Source organism: Nanorana parkeri, unplaced genomic scaffold (genome assembly GCF_000935625.1).
Source record: "Nanorana parkeri isolate BGI_ZX_2015 unplaced genomic scaffold, ASM93562v1 scaffold813, whole genome shotgun sequence".
NCBI classification, from domain to species: Eukaryota; Metazoa; Chordata; class Amphibia; order Anura; family Dicroglossidae; genus Nanorana; species Nanorana parkeri.
Genome location: NW_017307081.1, coordinates 756,437 through 770,068, shown reverse-complemented (window position 1 = coordinate 770,068; position 13,632 = coordinate 756,437).

Genomic DNA, 13,632 nt, shown 5'->3' with positions numbered 1-13,632 from the left:
GGGGGCATAAAGAGGAGGAGGCCTGCAGAAGCAAGGAATAAGGTAAATATAGTACTTAACAATTATATCACTTTATTGATCATTCCCTAGCAAAAGGAGTAGTTATCCATTGCAGTGGGGAGGGGGACTCACTGTAAATGTAAATAATTTTCATCCCCAGGTATCAGCTTTAAAGCAGTGAAGCTTTTTTGTGTGCTTTTTAGCACATACAGTACTGTACAGTATTATTGAATCCAGCATGACTCCACAGAAAGTGCAGAGCAAGCATGATGGTAAAAAGAAAGTGCAGAGCGGTAATGAAGGTGACAAGAATGTGCAGAGTGGTAATGAAGGTGACAAGAACGTGCAGAGCGGTAATGAAGGTAACCAGGATGTGCAGATCGGTAATGAAGATGACAAGAACGTGCAGAGCGGTAATGGCGGTGACAAGAATGTGCAGAGCGGTAATGAAGGTGACAAGAACATGCAGAGCGGTAATGAAAGTGACAAGAACGTGCAGAGTGGTAATGAAGGTGACCAGAATGTGTAGAGCCGTAATGAAGGTGACAAGAGCATGCAGAGCGGTAATGAAGGTGACAAGAACATGCAGAGTGGTAATGAAGGTGACAAGAACGTGCAGAGCGGTAATGAAGGTAACCAGGATGTGCAGAGCGGTAATGAAGGTGACAAGAACGTGCAGTGTGGTAATGAGGGTGAGAAGAATATGTAAAACATTTTTACATGTAGTTCAGAATAGATTAACCTTATCTACATTGAACCTTATGGGAAAAGTTGATTCTGTTCACGACGAAAAAAATCGGTACGCGACCACGTTCGTAGGGGTCAGACTGGATTAACCTTATTTACATTGAACGTTATGGGGAAATTTGATTCGATTCACAACCAATTCGGTTTGCAACCAAAATCATGGAATGAATTAAGTTCGTGAACCGAGGTAGCACTGTATCATTTGATACCCTCAACAATATTTTCAAACACAATCATCTAAATCTTTCACTTTTAGATTAATATCAGATTTATGGATTAATATTTGCAGCGTGATATTTTTGTGTGCCCAATTTTTATATGCCGATGTTTGGTAGATTGTATTTTGGCACAGAACTTTTTGATGTAGCATCAACAATTTTACTAATGGGAAAGGACCTTTTAACTAATTAGTGGGTTCATATTTAGGGTTGTGAAGCTAGGTTGAGTGTAAGGGTTCAATTTAGATATAGGTTTACAAGCAGGCCTGGATTCCCCACAAGGCCACCGAGGCCAGGTCTCGGGGGGCGGCAGCGGCGTGAAGTGCCCCGACGCACGGAACATATAGTTCCGGGCGACAGGCGGTAAGTTGCCTTCTACATTTAGTCCTGCTTTGGGAAGGCAGAACTAAATGTAGTGTGGGGAATCCGCTCGCTCGTTAACAAGTGATTGTGGCAATGTCTCCCTCATGTACCACTTCCCCCTCCCTTTTAGACTGTAAGCCCTCAGGGGCAGGGCCCTCCTTACCATCTTGTCTTGATTTGTATTGTGATTGTAATGTCTTCCATATATTGTAAAGCGCTGCACAAACTGTTGGCGCTATATAAATCCTGTATAATAATAATGTTGCCCTCCACCTATCTCTCTCTGCTGGCTCTGTCTTCCCTCCCCCGGCCGCCAAGTCTCTCTCCTGTCCCTGCCGCCGATGTACACAGTGAGAGGGGAGAGCTGTACTCTTCCCATCTCAGCTGTGACAGGAGTTCTAGTACAGTACTGTGCTAGAACTCCTGTATCGGAGGTGACAGGGTCAATAAAGAGAACTGTTTTCTCCTGTGGGATAGCAATAATGCTAAAAATGTAAAAAAAACAAATTAAAATTAAAAAAGTGATAAAAAAGTAAGAAAAAAATAAAGAAACAAAAACAATTAGAACTAACCCTGCCGCCCCTGCCATCCGCTTGCCATTCTCTGTTGATTTGGGGGGCGAGGGGGTTTGGTTGGCAGAGAGGGGGCGCATTGTGGAACCTGGCCTTGGGGCGGCAGGGAGAGCAAATCCGGACCTGTTTACAAGTGGAATTGTGTGAGTGGATTGTGTGAAGATTTATGCTTAATAGTTAGGCTGAGGTTCTGGGATAGGTTTAGCAGTTGGCCTGAGGTTAAAAGTTAGGTTTAGGGTTAATATAAAGTAGAGAGTTTAGCCGAAATGTAACTTGTTTTGTTAATATTAGCTTTCGGCACTCAAAATTTAGTTTAATTTCACGTATGAGACTCGAGGGTGCCAAACCTGTACCTGAAACAAGTGCATCAAATTTAACATGTAACCATAATTTAACATATACTCAGACATGTCATCCCATTTTGCACCATTTTCGCTACCAAGGGCTATTACTCAAACTTCAATGTTCAAATGTTAGTAAGTGTTAGGATGCAGCAGAACCTTTTCTGCCATTATCCTTTTTTGGCATCTGGTCTCCTTGCCGCTATAATGCAGACTGGGTAATCCTGAGATCCAAACATATCCTACTAAAGGTTAAACTGTTTCTCTCAAGTAGCATCTTTTTTGGCATATGCAATGTCTAAAGAAGGAAATGTGGAATGATAACAAAATCCATCTGTTTGAGAACCTTTTCTTAAAAATTATTGCTATTTCCATTTTTTGTTTTTGAGCATTAACTTTGTCTGACAAAAACATTCTCCTATTTAGTAATGCATTATAAATACCTTTGTAAATTTACCTTTGCACTTCAAAACTGGAATAACTTCAGACCTGTATCACTTCTGCTGATACATTGATACATGTTCTGTTATTGATTATTGCAAACGTTGTAGGGAAAACCATGGTAATACCATTTTAATATAATTTTAAAACATCCTTTAAAAACAGCTTGTTAACAAACAATATGACAATACTGTTTGTGCTTGTTGAGCAGTCTGTATGAATGATCTACACCTCATGCTGCCACAGAAACACACTGGTGGTTTAACAATTGGAGATATATTTAGCCTTCAATTTAATATGTACTTTTTTTCTGCAAAGGTGTGAAAGAGTTAAGATCTATTACATTTTCATGAACCAGTGATAACAGAACAGTGAAAACCCACACAGGATCATTTTTATTTGTTCTTTTTTGCTGTTATTTGTTTAATTTGTCCTAAAGGTGATACACAGGATATTTTTAGTGAGCATATATTTATGTTATTTTTGTGGTGTTGACCTTAATTGTGGATATTACATTTTTATTTTACATATGTATATTAGGTAATTATAAATGAATTGTGGTAAATATGAAGATTTGTATATCAGCCAATAGAGGGATCTTTAACTGTTTACACTGGCATTAGGCACTACATTGCTTGTACTTCACGCACCGAACACATTTCCACAATAATAGTGAAACTTGCTATGCTTTCCACTTTAATTAAGATCAGATTAATTTGTGTATCAGTATAAAGATGTCAGTACATACTAAACCTAAATGATTGTTGTGAAAACAAATTGTATTCCCATTACTGTATGCGGTTAGTTCATGTAATGATATTATTCAGTATATAAATGTATTTTCAATGGCACAACATACACACCAAGATGACCAGCATAAATGGCAGTAGAAGGTGTTAGGACAAACTATAACATTGCCAGAGGCACTGAAAACAGGTACCTTTTATGCAAAGAATTTAAATCTTTAAAGTGTTCCTAAACCCTTAAAATATTCTTTATATTTTGTTATCCTCACTAGCTTTGACCCATGCTCAGTCATTTTCTTCACAGGTGGCTCCAACCTGCAGAAGACCTACTTCAAAATATTGCTCATTACACTTGCTCCTAATGGGTGGCTCCCCTACTTTGCTGGGTCTCCCTGGAGTCACCTGTAAATGTGCCCTAAGCAGAAGAGATATTTGTGTTACTTTTTGTTTTCTCAAGGGTTTAGACATGCTTTACGGGTCCCTTCAAACCATTGTAGTCTGTTACAACATGCACATTATTGTGCCGTTCCGCCGTCTGTTACCTTGTGCATTACCATGTGTTGCATTAAAGCAGCCTTTTCATTTTATATGGGCTGAAAACACAGCACAACACACCCAATACCAGACACTTTTTTTCTAAGGTACCTTACCACATTGAACAGATACTGCCTATATTATCATGACACACATTAACTCCATACAGTTGCAGTAGCAGTTCTTCAATGCCTAAAGCTGGCCATAATTTAGTAGATTTCTGAACACATGTTCGTACGAAAGATCTTTCTTTACCACCCTATAATGCCATCAGACACTTGACAAATGTAGACTGAAATTCAGCAGTATACGAACAGACCGCACTATCCAGAGACTTCCAATACTTCAGACTTTATTGAAATTCACAGCAAATCCAGTATATCAGTGAATAAAAGTGTATAAAGCAACAAATGCCGGCACTGCACTCCCCCCCCCCCCCAACCAACTACACCCTCTAGTCTAGTAGTTGGTTGGGGGTGTGCAGTGCTGGCATTTGTTGCTTTATACACTTTTATTCACTGATATACTGGATTTGCTGTGAATTTCAATAAAGTCTGCAGTATTGGAATTCTCTGGATAGTGCGGTCTGTTCATATGCTGCTGCATTCTAAGGTGAAAATGCACCTATTAGACCAGCACCTGGGGAGTCCTGATGGTGGCTAAGGAATTGGAGCAGTGAGATTTCCTTTTGGCTCTAGACTGAAATTTCGCGTTAATTCTAACGTTCAATTTTGGAATGAATCTCCAACGAAACCACATTTACTGTTAGAATTTCGTTCATTCGAGAATTTCCATCCTGCTCCTTCAAGTTTCTTCACCACTATGGTTGAAATCAATCATCTATTTGACCCCATCAACTAATATAAATGTAAAAGAAAGTTATTTCGTACAAAAGTTCTTTCAAAAATCTAAGTGTATGGTCAGCTTAACTCCTTTGTCCTTGAAAGGAAGGTATTGTATCTTGTATTTTCATGTTTTTAGTTTTTCATGTTCTTTCTTTTTCATGTAATGTTCTTTATTTCGCTTCTTGTCCGTAACAAAGAAGTCACATGATCTGTAAATCCCCTTCACTGATTTTAAGTTTCTAAAAAAGCAGTACAGTGTGGAATTTCCCTTCCCGTACAGGTCAACCTATGCCGGTAGGAGGCATTGAGTAGGGCTTTTACAAAAAATGAAAGTCAGGCAAAAAATCAGAAAACATAAAAAATATAATTTTATGTTTACTTCATATTTCTTTTCTAACTGTGAGTACCAGAACCCTGAGATCATACAGTCTACATTAGTTAGTTTGTACTCAACACACAACTTGGAGCTTACACAGGGTTGAGACTTCTCCCTTTTCCCTATAGCTGTACTGAGAGCCTAGACAGCCAATCATCAAGCCTAATGCTGTGACATGAGGTGAAGGGGAGTAAGACACATGCTCTCCATAACTCATCAGTACCTGTTATTTCTCTTCACTCCCAATAGCTGAACAGTCCAGAGGGGCAGCAAAGGGAAGTAACATATTATCTGCTGATGGGGCTTCCATTAAAATGCACCTGTTGCTGTTCCCTGAATTTCTATTTGCTTCTCTGTGCAGCCTTGTAATCTTCCTTCTCACTCATCATCTTCTACTGGAGCTAGCCAAAAAAATACTGTGGTTATTTTATCTAAATAATACATGGTGTGCACAAAAACACACTGGAGCATATTAATAAAGCAGTAAATCTGCCATTCACCAAACATTTACTGCAGCTGAATCTTCCAGGTGCATGTGCTTTAAATTACAGTAATTGAATTACCAATGGTGAATATTTGGTGCAAGATACGTTCACTGCATTATAGGTTAACCTTGTATTGTAGTTTCCCCAGCAAAGTGAAAGTTATTGGTCATCACTCTACATTAACATATAGCTCACAAGCCTCCACCTTTCTGGCAGTAAGACTGACAGCATGATAAAATATTGCAGCCATGTGAAAAAAGGTCAGCAGACCCCAGATAACAGAGCTTCAGGAGCGTTCCTCTTCCTTTATCCTAGGTCTGCTAACCTTTCACATGCCTACAATATTTTACAATGCTGCTAGTCCCGTTACATGAAGGAGGAGGTCATGTGAGCTTAAGAAAAATGGTACCTTGGGTGAACTTTAATTTACTATAAGGTGACATTATCTGATGTGATGTAGGCAGAAGGTAATGGGCTTCTATATTGGTCACTCTTCTGTTATAAATACTGTGGAAACAACAATTTTTCTTTTTTTAATGATGGTTGTACTTGTATTTTGCAGTGTAAGCATGTCATGCCATTACACAATTTTAAAAATATAATTTCACTTGTGTAAATAATCAATAAATTCATTATTCTTTTTTGTGTCATTGGTAAGTTGGCAAATAGAAATAAAAGCTACATATTTTATAGAAAGTAACATCCTATCTTGTAGTGTATCAATTCAAATATAAAAAAAATAATACTATATTGGGAGACAGATACAATAATTCTGATATGCACAGTTCATAATCTAAATTAAAGGGAATAAAATAAAATGACAAAAAAATGTTAAATGATTTACTTTTTTTTTACATGTTTACCAGGATAATATTTACCATTTTGTTCTCAATAGCTCAAGCTTGAATTTACACACATAACAGATGACTGAGAATAACTCATCTACTCTTTTTCTCCTTTCTGCCATGTATTGCTCTATAGAGATGTTATATCATAGAGAGACATTCTGAAAAATAATCAGCTACTGCTGCGCTCTCTTCTCTTTACAAATCTCAAAATGCTCAGTGACAGCATCATGGGTTCACTCTGTAAAACAAGTGCAGTTTCCCATTACAAAATATTTTCACTGTGAAGTTTGGCCAAGAAGCCAAGAAGTGAGAGCTTTTTGTGTGTAGCAAAAATGCAACCTCTATTAGGCCTATATTGGTAGCCCAGCTCTAATTCTTATTCAAGAATGTTAATTTCTTACTGTGTAAATTGTATGAGTTATTAATAAGATGATGATGTCATCAATCATTGTAAACATTTTGTTTTGAAGCTTAGTAGGTATGCCTTGGGGTGTCTGACAGCAATCTGGTAGTCTTATCACAATCTGCAAATGCATGCTGAAATTTTTGATATTAATGTTTCCATACTAGTGACTTCATAATGGTGCACAAGCCAGGTATTGTGAATGCACATTAATTTATTGCAGCACACTTACGGTATATTCTAGTATACAATTCCCACATATATTCACTTTTTTCCAATAGAAGGTGGAAGAGCAGTCAACATAGATCAGTGATGCACATGAGTGGACATATGCTCCAGTTTCTTTCGGACAAGAGTGAAACAAAATATCTGGACTCAGAGTTAAACAAAAGACATTTATGATGTTTACTTAATTTCTCTGGACCATTAGTCTGAACTGACATGAGTTATTGTATGTGATATCTGGCCAGAAATCTTTCTGACCAGTTGACATTTTTACTACTGAACAAGTTGCCAGCATCTCCTCTTAAAATGAAAACAAAACTGGTTAAATCTCACTTTTCTCATACGATTTGGAATAGGAGATGGACCAATTTGCCAGAAAGTACCTTTTGAAGTTTACATTTCCATGGCTATTTATTTATTATTCTCCCGTAACAATGACAGTTGTTGAGATAAACTGTATAACTCTAAATAGAAAATACATCTGCTGTCCCGGCATTGTTTGTGGTTACTGGAGTGTTGACAAGTAAAACCAAGTAGCAAACACGACATTTTAAGTGAGAGGTTGTATGATCATTTACATCTGTCTTCTGAATTTAGATGTAAAACAAATCTATTGGCACAAAAAGATTTGCCCCAAATTTTCATAAAATTTATGTACTGATAAAATGTATAAAACAGTGCAATCCAAAGGCAATAACTAATAGTGCTAAAAGTAAATAAAATTTCCAGTGCAAATACAGTTTAAATGTGGTATAAAAAGTTCAATAAAGTGCAAAATGGTAGTTTAAGTAAATCCCAAAGTACTCTGAAGAAATCTCAAGGAAAGACCCCCAATTTTCAATTTACAATCAATTGAAAAGCAGCATTAGGAACTTCATAGGCAAACACAAACTTCTTCCACTAACAGAGGTCTCCCCAATCAGAAACACACTGACCAGATTGATGTGACCAAATAATATGATCAAAAATGCTTAAATTCACTCCTTCTTCTAGTACCCCTGGTCACAGGCTCCGGGGTATATCATTCCATAGTTACATAGTTACATAGTTAGTCAGGTTGAAAAAAGACACAACTCCATTGAGTTCAACGTAAAGAGATCAGACAAAAAAGAAAAACCTAAAACAGAACGCTATGCCCACAGTTACCCATTGTTGATCCAGAGGAAGGCAAAAAAAACACCATTAAGCATAGTTCAGTTTGCTCCAACAGGGGAAAACAAAAATCCTTCCTGATACCTTAAGGCAGACGGTTATTCCCTGGATCAGCAATCTCTGATGCTTAATTTACCTATAAGAACTCAATATCCAGTAATATCCAGATGTTTTTTAAAACAATTAACTGAGATAGCTAGAACTAGCTCCTGGGGGAGTCTATTCCACATTTTCACAGCTCTAACTGTGAAGAATCCCTTCCGTATGCAAAGGTTCAACCTCTTTTCCTCCAGACGCAAAGAGTGCCCCCTTGTCCTTTGCAGTGACTTTAAAGTGAATAATTTGGCACCAAGTATTTATACATGGTGATCATGTCCCCCCTTAATCGCCTTTTCTGCAGAGACAACAAATGCAGTTCAGCTAATCTTTCTCCATAGGGGAGTTCCCACATGCCTCTTATGAATTTAGTTGTCCTTCTCTGCAATTTCTCCAGTTCCACAACATCCTTTTTGTGAACTGAACTGCATATTCCAGATGAGGTCTTACTAATGCTTTGTACAGGGGCAGGATTATGTCTCTATCTCTGGAGTCTATACCCCTTTAATACAAGAAAGTATTTTGCTTGCTTTAGAAACTGCGGCTTGACAGTGCATGCTATTATTCAGTCTATAGTCTACCATTTCATGTAGAATAAAATCAGGCAGAAACAGGTCTTAGGGTAACACCATTCATTGGGAATGCCATAGAGCAAAAAGGCATAAAAACATTCACAGTACCGGTACTTCACCAAGCACCGAGGATATTACAGCATGTTTGCATAGGGAAATAGGACACCACTCACTACAGGTTGCATGTATCCTCCAGTACACGGTGAAGTCACTGTCTGTGGCTCCATCCTATGTGTTTCATCTCTGATTGACTTAATTGGGAGCGGTTCTGATGAAGTCAAACAGTGATTAAATGTATTGGGGCAGAGCCATTCATGATGACATCATCACTGATCGTCTTCATCAGGAATAGTCCTGACAAAGTTAGTCAGTGGCGAAACATGTAGTGTGTAGACACAGGAGAGCGATGTTATTTCATTGTAAGTTAGTATACAGTAGTTAAGTGTTTTGGCAACTTATGTTTCACACAGAAGTCTCCTGGAGAAGGTTCAGGGCAGCTGTTTCTCATGTGACTATACTTTATCTAAATGTCCTATTCTTTGAGTGTTGGATTAGGATATTCATTTGGGGTGGGATTTGGTCATTTATGACCAGCCTTATGCACACAGTCCTGATAAAGGCTCATTGAACTTACACCATTTTCTTATCAGCCTATACATGAACAGTACAAACACGTTGCTGGCAACTTAGAATGGTCACTATAACACTTATTGTGAAAACAGGTGTATGTCACTAATGTCATGTTGTGGAAAGTCGGGGACAGTACTTGTTCTTTATTGGTCACCCAGACAACTTGATTACTAAGTCAAGGTGGAACTGGTAAATCTGCCAAGAATTGTGCAATGCTCCCCAGTCTGAACAGCAGCATAGCTAACCACTGCCTCTCATTCCCATATAATGTGTGAAGTTACATAGTCAGGTTGAAAAAAGACACAAGTCCATTGAGTTCAACCTATAAGATTACATGCTGTATTGCAGTTGTGTTTTACATTTACCTTTTTAAGCCAGGTAACAAAGTCAGTCAAACTGGCAAAAGCATGCTTCATTCACTGTGTTTGGGGAATCTGTCACACTAGCATTTCTCTCACTGGCAACAATTCACCCCAGGTGCCGCAATGGTTACTAGGAATTGTAGTCCAAGACAAAGGTACTGCGTCACAGTAAGTCATGTTTTGGCACCACTGCTGTCCATCCACAGACCTGCTATGATAAAGGAGAAAGTGTTTATGTGACTGATTCTGAATATATCACAAAAAGGTATTTATAGGTACACAATTACAACAGTTTGAGATAGTGGAGTACCAGAACTAGACTATTGTATATTTATTGTGTGTAGGCTTACCATATGCTACATGGAAAAACAAAACTTGCTTTGACTTTTACCTTAAGTTACTGATATAAAGATTTCTTTAACTGCTTGAAGACCAGGTGTTTAGACCCCCTTCCTGGCCAAGCCATTTTTCAGTATTCAGCGCTGCGGTACTTTGACTAACGTTTATTCCGTCATGCAACGCTGTACTGAAATTAATTTTTTACCATTTTTGGGGGAAACATTTATTATTACCCAGTTTTTTTGGTAAAATATAAAAGATGGGGTCACGTCGGGTAAATAGGCACCAAACATGTCAAGCTTAAAAATTGCGCGCACCCGCGACATCTCAGAAAACTACCATACCCAAAATTGGCAATAGGCGACACTTTAAAATCTTTTACCGCTCATCAGTTTAGTGTTATCAGTGATTGATGGCCCTAGAATTAGTGCTCTCAATCCGACGTTTGCGGCGATATGTAACATGTGCGGCATATGGGCGTAATCGTCTTTTTTGCACGTATGCGCCCCCCAAGCATGTTTGCATGCGTGTATGTATGGGTGGGGACTTTAAAAAAAAATATTTGTTTTAAATGTTTTTATTCTTTTTTATGTGTAACTTAAAAAAATTTGGGGGGGACTTTTTTTTCCTATTTTTTTTTCACTAAACTTTATTGCAATCACATACGGGGGCTAATAAAACCCCCCTATGTGATAGCAAAATATGTGACAGGTCCTCTTTATGGAAACATCAGGGGTCTCAAAGACCCCTAATGTCACCTAGGACCCCCCAAAAGAAGCTGATGAAGCACAGATCTGCTCCATCAGCTTCTTTCCAGCTTCTGAAGCTGGAGAGTGACACAAGAATGCAGAAGTGATGTAATATACAACACTTCTGCATTCTTTCAGAGGAGAGGGGACCGGAGGGAGCTTGTGTAATGATCTCCCTCTGATCCCAGGTCTCCCTCTGATCACAGGCGCCATGCTGATCCCGGGCTCGCACCGGGCACAGCGAAGCCCGGGATCATCGGTACAACGGCGGGGGGGGACCGCGGAGGGGGGGCACCGATCGTTACCCCATACAAGCGATCCGCCGCCTCTACAGCCGGCGGAACGCTTGTATGTTAACAGGCATCGCTGCCTGTTTTTAAATATCGGCGATTTCCCGCTCACGCGCGTGTCTGAACGGACGTCTAAAGACTCCCGCTCAGATCTAGGGATGGCCGCTCAGCTCTAGCTCCCGGATGGCCGTTTTTTTTACTACGGCCGGCCCGGAGGTAGTTAAAGATAGATAGCTTGATAGATAGATAGATAGATAGATACATAGATAGATAGATAGATAGATAGATAGATAGATAGATAGATAGATAGATAGATAGATAGATAGATAGAGTCTCTCCTCATTCTCTCTCTCTCTCCTGGCTGTCTCTCATCGCTCTGTCTCCTGGCTGTTTCCCTGCCCACTCTTCTGTATATTTTCCAAAGAAAAGTGTTTGGGTTTAGCTTGAAGAAAAGGGGCCAACCCTATTCCTCCTACAAACTAATCTGTAATGTTCGACCTCAGTGAAATTCATCTCCACACTACTGCTACTACAGGCAATAAAACTGTAAATGACAACATTGGGCATCATAAACCAAAGCAGGAAGCATGTTCTTCTTTGAGCCAGGTGGCTGCTGATCAGGGATACATGTGACCTATTGAAGCCCGGAAAGGAGGTGACAGGATTTTTCAGTAGGGAGTACATGAATTGTTATTCTACCTAACCTAAATGTATTTTATAAATAACGGAATCAGTTATTTTAACAGTTTAATATATAAATTAAGACCCTATCACTTATTAAAATATAACGGTTACCTATACCAAGATAACACTACAGTTTAATATATATAATGTTTAATGCTTCCACATGTATTTCATATTTCCTGTGACTTAAGGAATGTGTGCAGGAGAACTATTTTCCTTTCATTTCAAATAGGACAAGGTTTGGGCATGTGGAAAGGTTGGAAAACATGATAAGAGTGGCATTATAATGGATTTTTGGCTTTATCTCGTTCATGAAATATAGGGAATGATCAGGGTGCATTCTCCCTGGAAAAATATAAAGTGTCTCATTAGTGGTTATCAGCACATTCCATCCGTAGTAAGTTTTATCTAACTGACATAATTTAATGTTTCTTGTAATAGCTCTAAGAATGAGGCAAAATGTCATGTGGATACAAATGAATTGATAGAAGAACAAATCATTTCTGGCTGGATTGTGACAGTAAAGGTAAACTTGGAAAAGGAACAAGTTTTTCAAAGTTATCACAAATCTAGTGCATTTGAAAAGTTTTCTTTAATATTGAAAATAAGAATGTTCTGCTTGTGACAATGAGGCATTCAAGCATCCACTACAAGAACAACCATATCCTTCTTAAGTACCCAATAGTGGTATTGTGGTATAAGCGCAACTATCGTATATACTCGAGTATAAGCCGAGTTTTTCAGCCCATTTTTTTTGCTGAAAAGTGCCCCCCCTCGGCTTATACTCGAGTCAGCTGTAAATGTATTGTTGCAGGCACTCTATATGTACATGTACTATATACTACATATAGAATGCACTGAACAATAGATTTACAATTATCCTCTGCTAATATGAATGGGTTAAATGATCCGTAGTACATGATATGTAGCCCTGTACCCCCTTTTCCACTTACAGATCTGCCTCATTTCCCACCCTCGGCTTATACTCGGGTCAATATTTTTTCCCAGTTTTTTGTGGTAAAATTAGGTACCTCGGCTTATATTCGGGACGGCTTATACTCGAGTATATACGGTATTATTGTTTATTTGTGGATATTGTAGGTAAACAAAAATTTAAATCCCTATCATATTATTTTTTGTATCTGTGTACCATTGGTGAAATTTCCCTGTACCTCCTTTTCCCCCGAATGCCACAGAAAGTTAGAGGAAATCCCCTAAGGTGAGGTGAACACCCACTAGTCACAGTTGTCTCCTTTTACCTTACCTCTTCTTCTGGTTACAACTTTACTTATTGCATAAGCTTTACTATCTATATTGATATATTCCCATCTAGGTTTGTATTGGGTCAAAGCCTGGTAGTAGTAGTATATTACTCCTTTTGTTTTCCATAGATCATACATTGCCTACAAAAGTAGTCTATAGCTTTCTTCCATCTACTGGCAAGTTGACAAGCATCTCAAAAATAGGTGAGTCACTCTATTTGTGTGATATATAGATGGGGGCACAGTCGGTAGATGCCCTAATATGAAGATTTCCCCATATGTGGGTGAATGCAGGTATTTTTTAGACATGTGCGTTTCGTTACGTTCTGAATTGAAATTTGGATGAATTTTC